Source organism: Tenrec ecaudatus, chromosome 2, assembly GCF_050624435.1.
Source record: "Tenrec ecaudatus isolate mTenEca1 chromosome 2, mTenEca1.hap1, whole genome shotgun sequence".
Taxonomy (NCBI): domain Eukaryota; kingdom Metazoa; phylum Chordata; class Mammalia; order Afrosoricida; family Tenrecidae; genus Tenrec; species Tenrec ecaudatus.
In genome coordinates this window covers 251,900,768-251,916,546 of record NC_134531.1, presented here as the reverse complement: position 1 = coordinate 251,916,546, position 15,779 = coordinate 251,900,768, and the positions used below count along the sequence as shown (strand labels likewise).

General features: G+C 41.4%; 1 protein-coding gene across 1 annotated transcript in view; it reads right to left on the bottom strand.

Annotated features, from left to right (window-relative positions):
• The window catches only part of DCBLD2 (discoidin, CUB and LCCL domain containing 2), an 84,001-nt gene that overhangs the window by 60,329 nt on the left and 7,893 nt on the right, over window positions 1–15,779 (bottom strand). The window lies entirely within an intron of this gene.

The window sequence follows — 15,779 nt, the reverse complement described above, 5'->3', positions numbered from 1 at the left end:
TAAAGTTTGCCCTTCTACGAAGCACCTAGAAAACAGCATGTAATGGTCATTCTAGAAGTTGCCGGGCTGCTGCGATTAAACTATTTAGTATTTCATAGTGATGGGTGAGATCCAAGTGAATCTTTCTAATAAGATGAAAACACCCATTTTTAATGATAGCATATTCTCCTTCAAAAGAGCTATTTATAATCACTTTTGGAATAGTTCAGGAATTACACACACACAAATTATTCAAAGTGATAATGTTAGATTCCAAAACAGATGGCGTATAAGAGACGAACACAGTATCTTGCAAGTAGCGAGTGCTAAATAAATGCTTATTAACTGAAAGAGTAAGGAAACTGTACATTAACCTTTTAGAAAGTAATTTCATATAAGTCTCAGAAGTAACTTGACTGGAAAAAATCCCAACACCCCAAATGTAGATCCGTATGACAATGCTTAAAAATCATATCCTTTGCTGGTAAGTTTTATTCTCAAACACAAGAGGGGTAGAACGCATTGATGGAACAAACTAAGCTAGGTGTCCCCTTCATGGGTCAGCACAGGAAACCCACCTCATGGGACAAAGATGTGGCAGAAGGCTTCCAAAAAAAATTACAGCCTTGGAAATGCCCCGGGGCAGGACTAGTTGGCCGCCTCCCGGGATTGCGATAAACAGGAATCAATTTGACAGCAAGGAGTTTGCTCTTTCTGCTGTTTTATTGCTCCACCGTCTACTTTCAAATTCAATGCTAGAGACATGCTTCTTAAACAATTATCTTAAACAAAGCTTAACTCTGAATCAAGGTTAAACTTTGGAATCTTCCCACACCTGCTTCCAGTTCAGACACAAAAGCTACGCACAGCAGTTCAATAACAGAATAATATGTATGGGTAACTTCAAATAAACATGTGGGGTTTTGTGTAATATACCCACTGCTCTTTAACAAATATGAAACTCAGAATGTAACATAACCCAGGAAAAAAATAACCAGAAAGTTTTCTTGACTACCATGAAAATACCTTGAATATCTTGGCTGAATATAATCTAAATTAAAAACACAGGAGTGTAAAAACCTCCACTATGAAAATAAGTGAACTGTAATACAGTAACTTTCAAACAATCATTAACCTTGAAGGAAACAAAAGCCAACTATCTTAAAACCGTTTCTAACCTTATGAAACTAGCCTGAAATGTTCCCTTACTAGTCAAAGGATGAAAATGCAGTTTCTAGAGATGTTTTTATCTTTAGAAAATAATGACTGAAGAAATGGTATAACTCAAAAAACAAATGTATCTTCTTTAACAAATAGAAACTAAAGTAGCTTTTCAACTGATTGAAAGCGCTAACAGACTACAGACAGCCAAACATCTCCCACCAACAGCTAAATGCCCCACTTAGTAATGGCAGACTGTCACATCTAATTGATCCCCACATAGTGAATTACTTAGCTTGCAGTTGTCGTTTTTGAAATGAATTTTACAAAAAGAGCGCAAACAGAAAGGCAGGAGTAACTTTTAGAATCTTTTTGTTTATGTTTATTTTGATTCTCAATACACAGAAAGTCTTATGCTTTCTTCCTTAAAGCACAGTTTCGACAAGAGTTAACAAAATAAACACTAACTGATGAAAACCAGGACCTGCTGCATGCAGGGAGATGAAGAAAACAATTAAAACAGAGCTGTCCTTTTCAGAATCTTGTGTGTGTGTGTGTGTGTGTTGGGAGGGGGGAGAAGGAGGCAAAGAACAGCCCACAGCACTGGGCCAAGAATGTTCTAAAGTATGTGCCGGAGTTGACTGCCTCCTCCTCTTGCAAACCAGATGATGGGTACCAGGTACCAGAAACCCAAGTGAAAAGAAAATCTCCCATCCACTGCAAGCTGTGACTTGGAATGCCTAAGAGTATTTGATTCAAGTTTTACCTGACCAGATAGAGAACTTAATAGCCTATTTACCCCCTCCAAATATGTGTTGTAAATCCTAACCTATTTCCTAATGAGATTACATAACCCCAGGTATTTACAGCACATCTTTGTGGTGGACACAATTCCACCCTGACACTGCAGATTATGACTGTAATTAAGATCCGAGCGCCCGTTGGGAAGGGCTTGTCTTTGCTATGATAACAAGACAGGATTAGTCTAGGATATGTCTTAAATCAATCTCTTTTGGGATATAAAAGATTAACCAAGCAAGAAAAAAGAGGGATGGAGATGAGAGAAGCCAAGCGCCCTGAAATTCACCCAGAAGCTCAGAGAGAACCTCTCTCCACAGTGGACAGAGAACGCACCGCCTTCCTAAAGCCAGCACTCTGACAGACTTCTCGACTCCTCCACGGTGAGAAGATAAATTTCTATTGTTGAAGCCATTCCCTTGTGATATTTCTGTTACAGCAGTACTAGGTGACTAAGACACCAACCTGGCCAAGCATGAACTGCTATGGTGTACACGTTTGGAGTTTGAGGGTAAGTCATAAGGTATTGCTACAAGTCATGGAAACTTTCTTAAACAAAAAGATCTAAGTGTGAAACTGTTCTTTTCGACACAGCCCCCATCTAGATCTTTGTATGTCTGAAGATTGTGCTTCCATTTTTCTCGTCAACTTATACCAAGTCACAATGGCAGTTTCAACATCCTCAAGGGATTCAAAATAATGTTCCTTTCAAATGCTCTCTGAACAAAACTTAAGTCTAGCGTGGCAAGACCAGGGCTGCTATAGTCTGGAATGGGGTAAAGTTTCCCAATGAAATGATCAACAATCAGGGCAAATTATTCCCAAAACCACCTTGCTACTTTCAGAAGCAAGCGCAGATGCTCTGTCACGAGGGAAAAGAAAAAAATGTCTGGGCACAATTATCCAGGCCTAACTCTCCTCAGTGCAGTTTTCAATTTTCTTACAAGTTCTTCCTAATAACCCCCCATGGTGATGCTGTGTGCTTCAAGAAAACTGGGGAAGGAGGAGGCAGGGAAAGGGAGCGGTGAGCAAACAATGCTAGACACACGGTAAACTAGGGAATTAAATCATGATGCAACACATGTACAAATGTGCTTGATACAATTGTCTGGATTGTACCAAGAGCGGTAAGAGCGCCCAATAAAATGATCTTTTAATAGGGAAAAAAAATCTAACAAGGATATCCACTGCCATCAAGTTACCCCAACTCAATTACCCAAGACTTCCTTTTGGGAGCCCAGATAAAGTTGCCAAAACTTCTGACATGACCTCTCTTAACTGGAAATTAACTGGCCCAGCAGATCTCTCCAGAAGCCATTTTTCTGATTAAAGTTTTTGAAGGCACCATAATGAGATACAGATAGGTGTTTTACTAAGAGAACTTGTCTGCAGCCACCCCCACCTTTATTTAAAAGTAAACCAAGACCTTGATATGAGTGAACGATTGAACTACCCCATTGTATGATAATATGTAAACTGTGTGCCAATACAACTATTGGGGGGGAAACGTAAACCAAGATCTGTAAACTATTCTTTAACAAATTACCCAGTACGCTTAGAGCAGTGATTCTGAAAGCATATGCTGGCACAATGGAATGTCCTCTTTGGCAATGTTTGGAAACCGTTTGAAATGTCACCACTGGAAGGAGGAGTGTTGCTGGAATCCACTAACCGAAGGCAAGGGTGCTGCTGAACGTTATAATAGACAAGGCAGACCAAAGGCCGGAGAATGATGGGGCCATCGGTGAAGAAGTGCTGAGGCTGAGAAAAGCTCATTTAGAGCAAAGGCTAAAAAAATCTCATATGGAATATCTGCTTTCATTCTTGGCTGGATGTCATCTGGTCAACCAGTAATGAATGCCTTTCTGCTCATGAACGGTACAACTCAGGGAAGAATTCTTAGAAAGCCTCCTCTTTCTCCTAAGGATCGGCTGGTAGTTTTGAACTGCTGACCTTGCAGTTAAGAGCCCAATTCAAATCAAAACCCACCACACCACCAGGGCTCACTGTTTTAATTAGAGCTTTTTGGAAGCTCATAGGAATTTTAAGTTTCCTCCTCCCAGTTCTTAAATTGGATTGTGACCCTAAAGGTGAGCTGTTTGAATCCACCCCATAGAATCAGGGGAGACAGGCCTGGTGATCTGTTCTCATTAGGATGACAGCCAGGAAACCCTGGGAGTTGTACTTTGTAACACAAGGGGGTGCCATGAGTCAACAACAGGAATTGAATGCCTCTCCCACCCCCACCCCCCCGCCGGTGTCAAAGCTCTTAAATATTAGGAGAAAAGGGGTGTTAATGAGATCAAAAGTAAGGGTCCCAAAATTTTCGGCATAGCTTTGTACAGTGGAAAATAATAATATTGTGTAACCAGTCTATCCCAACTACTACTCATTTTCACAAGACCAAAGTGACAGACCAGTAACCACCACTGGAAAACTGCTTTTGAAACAGGCCGCAGTCCAAGCTCAATCCATACACTTCCACCAACAACTTGAACCTACAGTCTTGCTCCTGCTCCAGAGCCATCACTATCACCACCATCCATGCCTCCTCCTCTTCCAGAGTCTCCTCTAGAACATAACTGACCGCAAAGGGTCAGCATCTGGAGGAATTTTTGAATTGTAACTTCATTTCGATGATGAAGAAAAAAACACTGGAATCTGATCTTCCTGCTCCTTTGTCCAGCTGCAGATTCATCTAGGGGGCTGATTACTCACAGAACATGTGTTCACTCCCTCAAGGAAGAGGGCAAGGTCAGATGTGCTGAGGCAGATACAAATTTTGATACTGCTCCAGGGAAACAACTGAATAATTTTTTAGGACTTATCTCCAAAGGGGGAGTAGAAAGATCATTAAACAGATTTAAATGATAATGAATTAATACAAGAAAAAGCATGCCTATTGTTTTCTGGAGTTTGCCTATTGTCATTCTTATTGTCTCTTGGGGTTGACTGTGTAAGACCCTCCAGCTCCCTTCAGGTTTTGGTCAGATTACTACCAATAATATAACTCACCTCATTTGTTTTATGAATATTCTGATGGTTTCTAAAAAGACTACACCAAGAAAACACACAAAAGGGGGAAACTTACACAAATGTGACAAAATTTTCGTGAGCACCACTAAAAGCCACGAAAGACATATCTTTCCTGTGGCTTTCTCCAACTCACTGTCCCTTCTGTCACTCTTACTACACATCAGTGAGGTCTTACAATCAGCTGAAAAGGAAGATGGGCGTTTAAGGGGTCAGGAAATCTTCTAAAGAGGAAGCTGCAATTGTTAACTAATACATCCCATTTGATCAAGACAGGAAATGAGACTTCTCACGGATTATTGAACACTGACTTTTACGACCAGATGTGCTGTGTCAGTCAAATCACTTACTGGGAGATTTCCCAAGTTGCATCACAAGTCTCAAAGAGGGCACTAGAATTTCACTCTTTTGTTTTTGTTTGTCTGTATCTATATTCAATATATACTCAATTAAGATGCACATGCATTGAGACCCTAAAGAGGGTCACTGTGGCTAATTTTAGAGAAGATATTATCCATTTCCACTCATTTTTAGGAGCAAACTCATGTTTACTTGGCACTGCCCTGGAGGAATGTGAGGTGCCAAAGCCCTCTTCCACTCCCCCCAACTACCAACTCTACTCATGATGCGAAGCAAAGGAGCGCTAAAGTCAGTCACCGAAGGAAGTGCTTTTCTACCATGCTACGGGCCCTGGTGGCACAACCGTTGAGCATGCAGGTGCCCACGGGAAAGTAGCAGTTTGAACCCATGGAGCCACTGTGAAGATCACAGCCTTGGAGACACGACTGAGCAGTTGCGATCAATCCATGGGGCCAAGCAACAATCCACCACTCGCTGCGACTCCCAGCAGGCTTCCTCTCTTTAACAAAATTCAGTCCTAGAAATTTCAGAGCTCATCGGTTGTTGTCAGCTTTGGGGCACAGTGCCCTGAGAACAGCAGAAGGACGCACCGCACAGCCCTGCACTGTCCTCACAATTGTTCCCGTGTCTGAGCCCATGCTTGCGACCACGGGTGTCGATCTGCCTGGTCGAAGGCTTTTCTAGCCGTGTTTCCTGAGTACACGCGGTGAGTTCGCTCCTCACCATGCGGTGCTTTTGAATATGATGCTCGCTTTCACCCTGGGAAGCGGAGGGAGGGACAGTGAGATGAGGACAGGCTCGTGCTGTCGCAGGCGAGGCTGGGGGAAACAGGGAGCTGGTAAGGCGCAGAAGAAAGAAAATATTCTAAGATGTACTGCAGGGATGACTGCACAGCTCTTTTTAATACGTTTAAACTACTGAAATCTACGGTATAAGAAATATGTCAATACAACTGTTAAAAACAAACAATATCTTAAAGGGTTTTTTTGCCCATCAGTTGATTCAGTTCATGTGACTACAGTCTGACCAGACAATGCTAGTTTCTTTAAAAAAATTAAAAGGAGTTCTAAAGTTTTCAGTGTAGAGTCTTGTGAAAAGTTAATTCATGAGAATGGGATTCTCACTTATCTCTTTTCCAGTGATTTCTACTCTACTTCAGTAAGTGACATCCAGGGCCACCACCTGGACGTTTGGTTTTGCCATTAACAGAGATTACTCCCACCTGTGAAATCTTAAAAACTCCCCCGTCTCACTGTTCTGGTCAGAGTCTCCTGACCTTTTAGTGCTCTGACACCCACTGCATACTTTCTATGAACTTGACTCCAGTCTATTCATTTCCTCCTGGCCGCATTCCTTCCCCTATTCAACTCCAACGTAGTACATTCACTGCCCACTGGCTGGTGCCTTCACTTCCTAGTCCTTGCGTCCTTCCCAACATCTGTGTGGCAAGCGTCGAGCCAAGTCCACCGGGTCAAATGAACGGACTCCCCTTGCCACACAGCTGAGCATTACGAGGTTAAGGGAAGAAAACCCGGAAAATCCAGCGGACAGGCATCACTAGAGCATTGTGACTTCCAACCTCTGATGGGCACTTCAAAGCATGGCTTGGAATCAATCTGTTTAATCAAAGCAGAGCTTTTAATCAATCACTTCAGTCTTCTGGTCAATGAGCCAAAGCCAGGATGGACTGGAATTTGCAACACGTGAGAGGACAGAACGATAACCCAAAATATCTGGTTTGAAGACCTGGACTGGGAATCAGGAGTTTTAAACAGATGATTGGGTTATTGCCAGGTAGGAGGAGAACAACACCCACTCACAGCAGCGCGGCTGGCCACCATTTCTGAGCAAAGCACACTGCTACGTGAGTTGCATCATGCCCTGCTTTCTAAGAGGAAAGTTACCTTTCTAGGAAGACTTCAACCCATAGTTTCCCCTGTTCTGGGCTCAATCCAGGCACCCACATTTTGCAAATTCTGATCTACCCAATTTTGCTTCATTATTCAAGAATCAAGAACTAGGTTCAAAGTCCTGCCTCAAAGCCACTCAATATTATCTTACTCTATCATCTTCACCATTAGGCATGAGAGTCACCTAAGAGCTAAGTATATAAAAGAGTTTTAGGCCTCCATCTCCATACATTCTAATCAGTGTCAGGGAAAAAAGCCCACACTGCCATTGAGTCAATTCTAACTCACAACGACCTATTGAACAGAGGCAGAACTGCCCTGTGAGTTTCCAAGACTATGACTCCACGGGGAGTAGAAAGCCCGTCTTTCTCTCAAAGAATGGCTGGTGATTCGATCTATGGTAACAGCCTAAGGCATAACCACTATGCCACCGGGTCTCCTAAATGTCAAAGTGTACATAACATTTAGAAACAGGTTGAAAGAGAGAGAGAGAGAGAGAGAGAGAGAAGGGCAAAGTCTCCTAGCTTCAAAGTACTGCAAATCAGGTTCTAGAACCAGTAGTTTTCAACCTTCCTAATGCCGTGACCCTTTAACACAGTTCCTCATGTGGTGGTGACCACACCCCCCAACCATAAAATTATTTTTGTTGCTACTTCATAACTGTAATTTTGCTACTGTTTTGTATCGGGCGATCCCTGTGAAAGGGTTGTTCGACCCCCTCAAAGGGGTCACAACCCACAGGTTGAGAACCACTGTCTAGACCTACCTCTCCAATAAAACTATTCACTAATGCAGCTTGTTTCTGAGTGACCAACAGCCAATGCATACTTTTCTTCTTAGCTTTTTTAAATTGTAAGTTTATTGGCATATGTCATATACCATGCAATTCAATCCCTTAAATATGTTAGAGTTGTATAATCATCGCAATTAATTTTGGAATATTTGCTTCATTTTTGTATCTGATTATCCTTGTACCCATTTCCACTAATCTCCCATGTCATAACTTTAAGAAACTATTAATCCAGTTAGTATCCCTATAGATTTTCCTATTCTGGATTTCGTATAAAGAAAGTCATGCAAAAACCAAAACAAAAATCAATAGAAAACTCACAATTACAAAGAAAGCAAAAATAATAAAAGCTAGAACAAATTAAAAATTGGTCAAAAGGGAGAACAAATGATAACCTAACTACATCTGCATTAATCCACTTTCCAATGAACTGTCTGATAGCATGGTTACTCATACCCCTCATCAATGGTCAGAGGGGGCTCACCAGGGGTTTAATCCACCTGGGGACTCCACAAATGGATTCTGGGTTCTCACTGACATCCATAGCCTTCACCAATCCAGGTGTTCAGAATGTAAACTCTAATACAGGTGCCTCCTCCAGTCTTAGGTTTTATTATTTACAATCCTTGGATCACAGAGACTCGTGTGCTTCTTCTATATGGACTTAGCTTACATCTCACTTCACGGCTTACAGACAAACCTTTACATAGACAATTTTTTCTGATAGCAGGAGATCAACTGATTTCTTCACCACACTTTTACAGCACTCCTATCTTCGGAGATTTCCTTATGAGGACAAGGAAGGATGCTTCTCTGCCCGTGAACTTCCCATCCCACCTGGCATTGCTAGCTCTTCTCCCTGTCCTCTTTCCTACTTCCTCCCTTCTCTGTCTTCTTAAAACTCTCCGTCTTACATCTTATTTTGTCTGGCCCTTTTGGTCCCCTTCTTTCTTTTGTCTGATCTTATCTGACTTGTTACCACTACTGACTTCTCACACTGCTGTTCTTCGGAGTTCCTTTTCCACTCTATGCAGTCTACCTGGGCAGGCTCAGCGACTCCTGTGACTTCAGTTACTACACCCCCAAAAAGGGAACACTCCCAAATGCAGAGCTTTCCCCTAACACCTCTCTCAATCCTCAAACGCAATGTAACATAAGATGACACGCGAAACATTTCTGCTCAGAAGTTTCACAGCATTTCAAATTCAGTGTGTCCCCACATGAAATGAGGATTTTCTATGTGGCGTGCACTGCGCTAGGGCAACAGTCATGATGGCAGAGACAGTCCTCTCCCTTCTCGAGTTGAATATACAGTCAGTAAGACAGAATAGCAAGAATTTCAGTGTGGTGATGGAGGTCAGAGGAAAGCATTGGATGCTGTGGGGTTGCATGTGTTATAAAAGAAATAGTAGAGAGCGAGGAAATATCCTGGAAAATGAATGGGATATAAATCAGAAAAAGGAAGAAGAATTCAGAATGGTAAGACATGTAAACGAAGCTATCAGCCATTGTCCTTCCTCATTCTGTTCTGTTGGATCAGTAAAAACAAGCTTTCTGATTGTCTTTACATGTAACGTTGTACCATTAGAAAAGCTGTCAAAGTTTGTCTAGTCCAAATATCAAACCACTACCAACTCTGCATAAAAAAAAAACCAGCACTTAACTACTTTTCTCCTCTGTTCCATTAAAAACGTTTTAATTGATCATTAAGTTTTAAACTTTCTATCTCCTTTATCTCTTAAAATTTAGTCCCTCTGAACCAATATAGACCCTCACACTGAACTGTGTCCCTCTTCACACTTGGTTCTCTGTTTAGATCGGAGAAATTCTGATCTTTTTTCTTGGAAGCTTGTTTCTATGCCTTTATTGTCAAGATGGCACTCTGGTATTCTAATAATAAAGGTCACAGATCTTCAATAAAGGTCACAGATCTAATAATAAAGGTCACAGAACTTCAAGGAATCTCTTATCTTTTTGCGTTTCTTTGCTTTTCTTTGTTCTTTTACTTTTCTTGAGACTTTGAAAGTTTAGGTTTTTCCTTCTAGATCATTTTTTCTCAATTCTAACAGATTGTTTTTCTCTTGCTGCTTCCAATTCATCTGCTTTATTCTTCAGTTCTAATGCTTCTCTTAACTCGATGGCAGAGTGTGGCTTGGGGACCATCTGATTGTTCCCAAGCTATTCCGTTTGGGTCTACAAATATACAGGAATCCAACAAAGGCCCTGCATTAATCTTCATTAGAAATCAGTTGACTGGATATTGCATTTTAGAATCTTTCCTATAATTCTAGTAATCAATCAAAAAATGCTTCCAAATACATACCTTCTTCAGTGTGCAGAACAATTCAATAGAATTGTGTCTTAGATGACCCCATCTGCTTCAGTGGACAGAACTCAAAAAACTCACTACCATCAAGTCCACTCCAAGTCATAGGGCCCCTACTGCAGGACAAGGTAACCCTTTGGAGGAAGAGAAAGCTACGTTTTTCTCCCACAGAGCAGCTGGTGGTTTTGAACTGCGGCTCTTGCAGTTACAGTCCCATGTGCAACCCCGTACACCACGAGGGCTCCCGTAGACCGTCGTACTCAGTAAACAATCATTTATCTGAAAATCTGTTTTTCTGCCATCCTAAGTCATATTGAGTTAAACTACATGAAGATACACAGAATTAGAAGGGCTTGGGTTTCATTATCTGCATGAAGTAGAATTTGGCATCAAGATTGGAGAAAAACTCAGTGACAGGCAGTGATGTGCAGCTGATACAATCTTACTTGCTCAAAGAGAAGAGGGTTTGAAGCACTGGTGAAAATCCAAGACTAGCCTGCAGTAAGAATGGTACTTCAAAATGAAGGGAAAACCCACCCCCCTCAACACACACACAAATTGAACCAATAAGTAACATCACGATAAAGCAAAGAATATACTGCAGCTATTGAAGATCACCTGTTAGCTGGCTTCACAACCAAACACACCTATGGACTCAGCATTCAAGAAATCAAATGAGCCTGTCTGTCGCCAAAGACGTCCTGAAAGTGTTAAAAAGTAAGATGTTCCTTTGAGAACAAAGGTGAATCCAAGACACAGCATTTTCTTTTGGTTGTTCTTCTGAAAATTATTTTATTAATCTTTTCATGGGGGGAAGGGTTCTTACAAATCTGATGGCAAGCCATCATTCATTAATGTTAAGCACACTTGTACACATGTTGCCATCAACATTTCCAAAATATTTTCTTTCTACTTGAGCCCTTGGTATCAGCTCTTCTTTTCCCTCCATCCCCAACCTCATGAATCCTTGATCAATTATATAGCATTGCTGTTATTTCGTGTCTTACAGTGTCTGTTGCAAGACATCGTATTTTCAATGAACTCAAATACATGTAAAAACTGGACAATCAGAAAGACCAATAAAGAACTGATACCTTTGAATTATGGTGTTCTCAAAAAATACTGAGTATACTGTGGCCTGCCAGAACAAACAAATCCGTCATTGAAAAAGTACAGCCAGGATGTGTTAGAAGCGTGGATGGCAGGACGGTTTTACTTTCTTTAGACATTGTATCAGGAAGCACTAGTCCTTGGACATCATGCCTGATAAAAACAGAAGGTGAGCATAATCGAGATGCACTGACAGGGTAGGTGACAACACTGGGCTCAGAAACATCCAGACAGTGAGAATGGAACAGGACCAGACAGTATTTTTCTCACAGGGTCACTCACTGCGAGTTTGAACCAATACAACAGGTTAACACATGGTATTGAAATACTTTCCAAAACTCCAATGTAGACTAAAGTAAAATGGAATAATAATAATGTAAGAGTAGTCCTGAATGGTAGAATTATTATTTCATGTCTTCTGCTGAATTTTCAGTTTTTGAAAATGTTGCCTTGCTGTATTTCATTGGCTTATGTGTGGCTAACTTGGCCTATAAATTAATTTAATATCATATGCCTACAGTAAGGAACTCTGGTGGTGAGGTGGCTTATGCACCGAACTGCTAACAGAGAGGTCCACGGTTCAAACCCACCTGTCACTACATGGTAAAAAGCCAAGGCAGTCTGCTTCAGTTGGGGTTTACAGCTTTGAAACCCAGTGGAGTTCTATTCTAGCCTATGAATTCGTTAAGAGTAGAAACTAACATCTCAACACAACTTTCCTGTTTTTTTAATGTTTATAGAACTTAATGTAATATGATGACAATTATGATGGTAAAATCACATAGGCATTTAAGTATATAATAGAAAGTAACTAAAATTACATAAATTATCTTATCATGGGGTAGCATAGTAGCTAATTATCATCCAAGTTATTGTTTTCTGAACAAATTAAGGTATTATAGCCATAAGGTGGTTTTAATTAAAATAAATCCACAAGTCACACAAGAAAGCCTGCCAAGTTATCTTACTTCGTGTTAATTTTCACTTTGAGCCAATCACTATTCTCCCAGAAGTTGCCCCTAATACTTATAATCTTGTCATTATTCCACATTTTTCCAACTAATCAAAAAGTAGAAGTAGAAAGTATCTGCTTGTATTTAATTAAGCCCAATATTGCTACTGAACCTTCATATTCTGAGCTCAATTTGTTAAGTATCTTCCTGGAATATTAAATCTCTCCGTATGTAAATCTAGGCTTTGTCGTTTTAATTCCAGTACTGACCCTCTGATTTGCCCAGGTGTCAGCATGTAGTTCGTGCCCCTCCCCACTTACAGGGCTTCTAGAATGAAGCGCGAGTGGTTATACAGAATCAACAATTTTTTGAGGAATTGTTCCATTTGCTTACAACATTGAAAAATACACCAAAATTGAAAACTGACATCTAAGAGGGTAAATCAAAAAGTACTGCTGGGAGATGGCAACTAAGACTACATGAAAGAAGTATAGCAGAGAAGAAGGTGGGGGAGATGTTGGACAGTGTAATATATGACAAAATAATCATAATTCATGAATGATGAAGGGTTCATGAGGTAGGGGGGAGCGGAGAAGGAGGGAGAAAATGAGCAGCAGATATTAAGGGCTCAAGCAGAAGGCAAATGTTTTGAGAACGATGATGGCAACAAATGCACATATGTGCTTGACACAATGGATGGATGGATGGATGGATTGTGATAAGAATTGTATGAGTCCCCAATAAAATGATGTTTTTAAAAGAATGGCCACGCAAAAAAAATAAAATACTTAGGAATAAATCTTAAAAAAAAAGAAAGAAGTACACCAACATCAGTCACCTAGGGATGGTAACTCATATAACGTACGTACTTGTGTATAAGCTGAGTCCTTCAGCACATTTAAAATAATAATTAAATCACTTTATTGGGGGCTTGTGCAACTCTTATCACAATCCACACATACTTCCATTGTGTCGAGCACTTTTATACATGTTTCCCTCATCATTCTCAAAATATTTGCTTTCTATCTGAGCCCTTGGTATCAGCTTCTCATTTTTCCCCTCCCAGCCCATTCTGCCCTCCCCCATGAACCCTTGATAATTTATAAATTATTATTTTGTCATATCTTTCACCAATTTTTCTGTAACTTTTGTGGTAAAATTAGGTGCCTCAACTGGACATCACCTTACAGAAGGGCGGTGGGAAGGAGACGATCCAGTCAGGGTGCAGTATAGCAACGATGAAACATACAACTTTCCTCTACTTCCTAAATGCTTCCTTCACACACACCCCCACCACCACCATGATCCCAATTCTACCTTACAAATCTGGCTAGACCAGAGGGTATACACTGGTACAGACAGGAACTGAAAACACAGGGAATCCAGGACAGAAGAACCCCTCAGGCCCAGTGGTGAGACTGGCAATACCGGGAGGGTGGAGGAAGGGTGGGGTAGAAAGAGGGAACAGATCAAAAGGATCTATATGTGACCTCCTCCCTGGATGGACAACAGAAAAGTGGGTGAAGGAAGACGTCAGACAGTTTAAGACATAACAAAATAATAATTATAAATTATCAAGGGTTCCTGAGGGTCAGGGTATAGGGAGGGAGAGGAAAAAATGAGCTGATACTAAGGGCTCAAGTAGGAAGAAAATGTTTTAAGAATGATGATGGCAACAAATGTACAAATGTGCTTGACACAAGGGATGCATGATTGTGATAAGAGTTGTATGAGCCCCCAATAAAAAGATTTAATTAAAAAAAATAGGTACTTCGGCTGATATTTGGGTCAGCTTATACTTGAGTATATACGGCAATCCCAAGTCAAAGGAGGAAATAAGTATCAGAGCCTAAATTGTGAGAATTCAGTTTGCAGAAATCTATCGACAGTGGGAGCCTAAGATACATTTGTGGGACTACATAGGAAATAAGCCTCCAGTGAACTCCCTCTGTCCAGAGTTTAGGGATGGGAGGAAAGTGGTTACGAAACAGTACGCTGGATAACCATAGAAGATCAAAGGAATAAAGCTGACTTGAACAACTGGAACTTCATCGGTTGATCTCCACCCCTCTGATGCAAGTTAGGCCTGATCTCGCTTTCAGCATTTGCTGTACTTGTTTGATCATATTGGGGTTTATCTAAGATGTGTTAAGTCATTGGGGTCACCTTCTTGAATTTTTATTGTATGTTTTTCAGTAAATGAAACCCAGGATTGATGAACCTACAGGGACAACAAGCAGAATAAGCATTTCGGGGGGGGGGGGGTACAGTGGGGAGGAAGTTTACAAGGGAGCTGATGTCGAGGAGCTCAGGAAGGAAGAGAATGTTTTGAAACTGGTAGCAAGTGTACAACACTGCTGGGTGTGATCGAACTGTGGAACGATATGATACCTTTATTAATTCCCAATAATATGGTTTTGAAAAAAAGTATTGCTGGAGAATCAGAGAAACCTCTCTTAAGCAAAAATATCAAAATGTGAATCTACCATGTCTCAGCAAATCCTCCTTCCAAGTCTATATACTTCCAAAGGCAGTGTTTGTCTCGCTAACCATTCCTCAAAGAATTCTGCACACGAAGATCCAAGGACAATTTTAGCATCCTCTCAACTCTCACTGCCCTTGAGTCAATTCTATAGCAAGCCTACAAGACAGGCAGAACTGCCCTACGGGCTTGCCACGACGAAAACTCCTCCCAGGAGCCCAAGCCTCATCATTCTCCCTGGGAACAGCTGGTGACTTCAAACTGCCGGCCGTGTGTTAGCAGCTACACCACCAAGGCTACAACTAGCAGCCTCGGGGGCTCAAAGCGTGTTCCTTTTAAATGCTTCAGAAATCTGTAAAAGTGACATCCCCTCACTGAAGGGTCGCAAGGAAGGGATGCGGCAACCAGGGTGAAGTATACCACCGATGAACATGCCACATTCCTCTGGTCCCTTGAGGCTCCTCACCCCCACTATCGTGACCCCAATCCTGCCTTTCACTACCCGCTAGGCTGGAGCATGTACACAGGTCACACGGAATCCAGGTCAGATAAACCCGTGGGAATAGACATGGGAGTAGTGATACCAGGAGAGTAGGGGAAGGTGGGGGGAGGAAACCGTGGGGGGATGGGAGACAGCGGTTGGTGTAAGATTTGAAACTAATAAAAATTTATCAGGGGGTGGGTTGGAAAGGGGGAACTGATTACAAGGATCCACATGTGACCTCTTCCCTGGGAGAGGGACAGCAGAGAAGGGGGGAAGGGAGACTCCGGATAGGGCAAGATATGACAAAATAACGAGGTATAAATTACCAAGGGCACATGAGGGAGGGGGGAAAGGGGTGGGAAAAAAAAAAGAGGACCTGATGCAAGGGGCTTA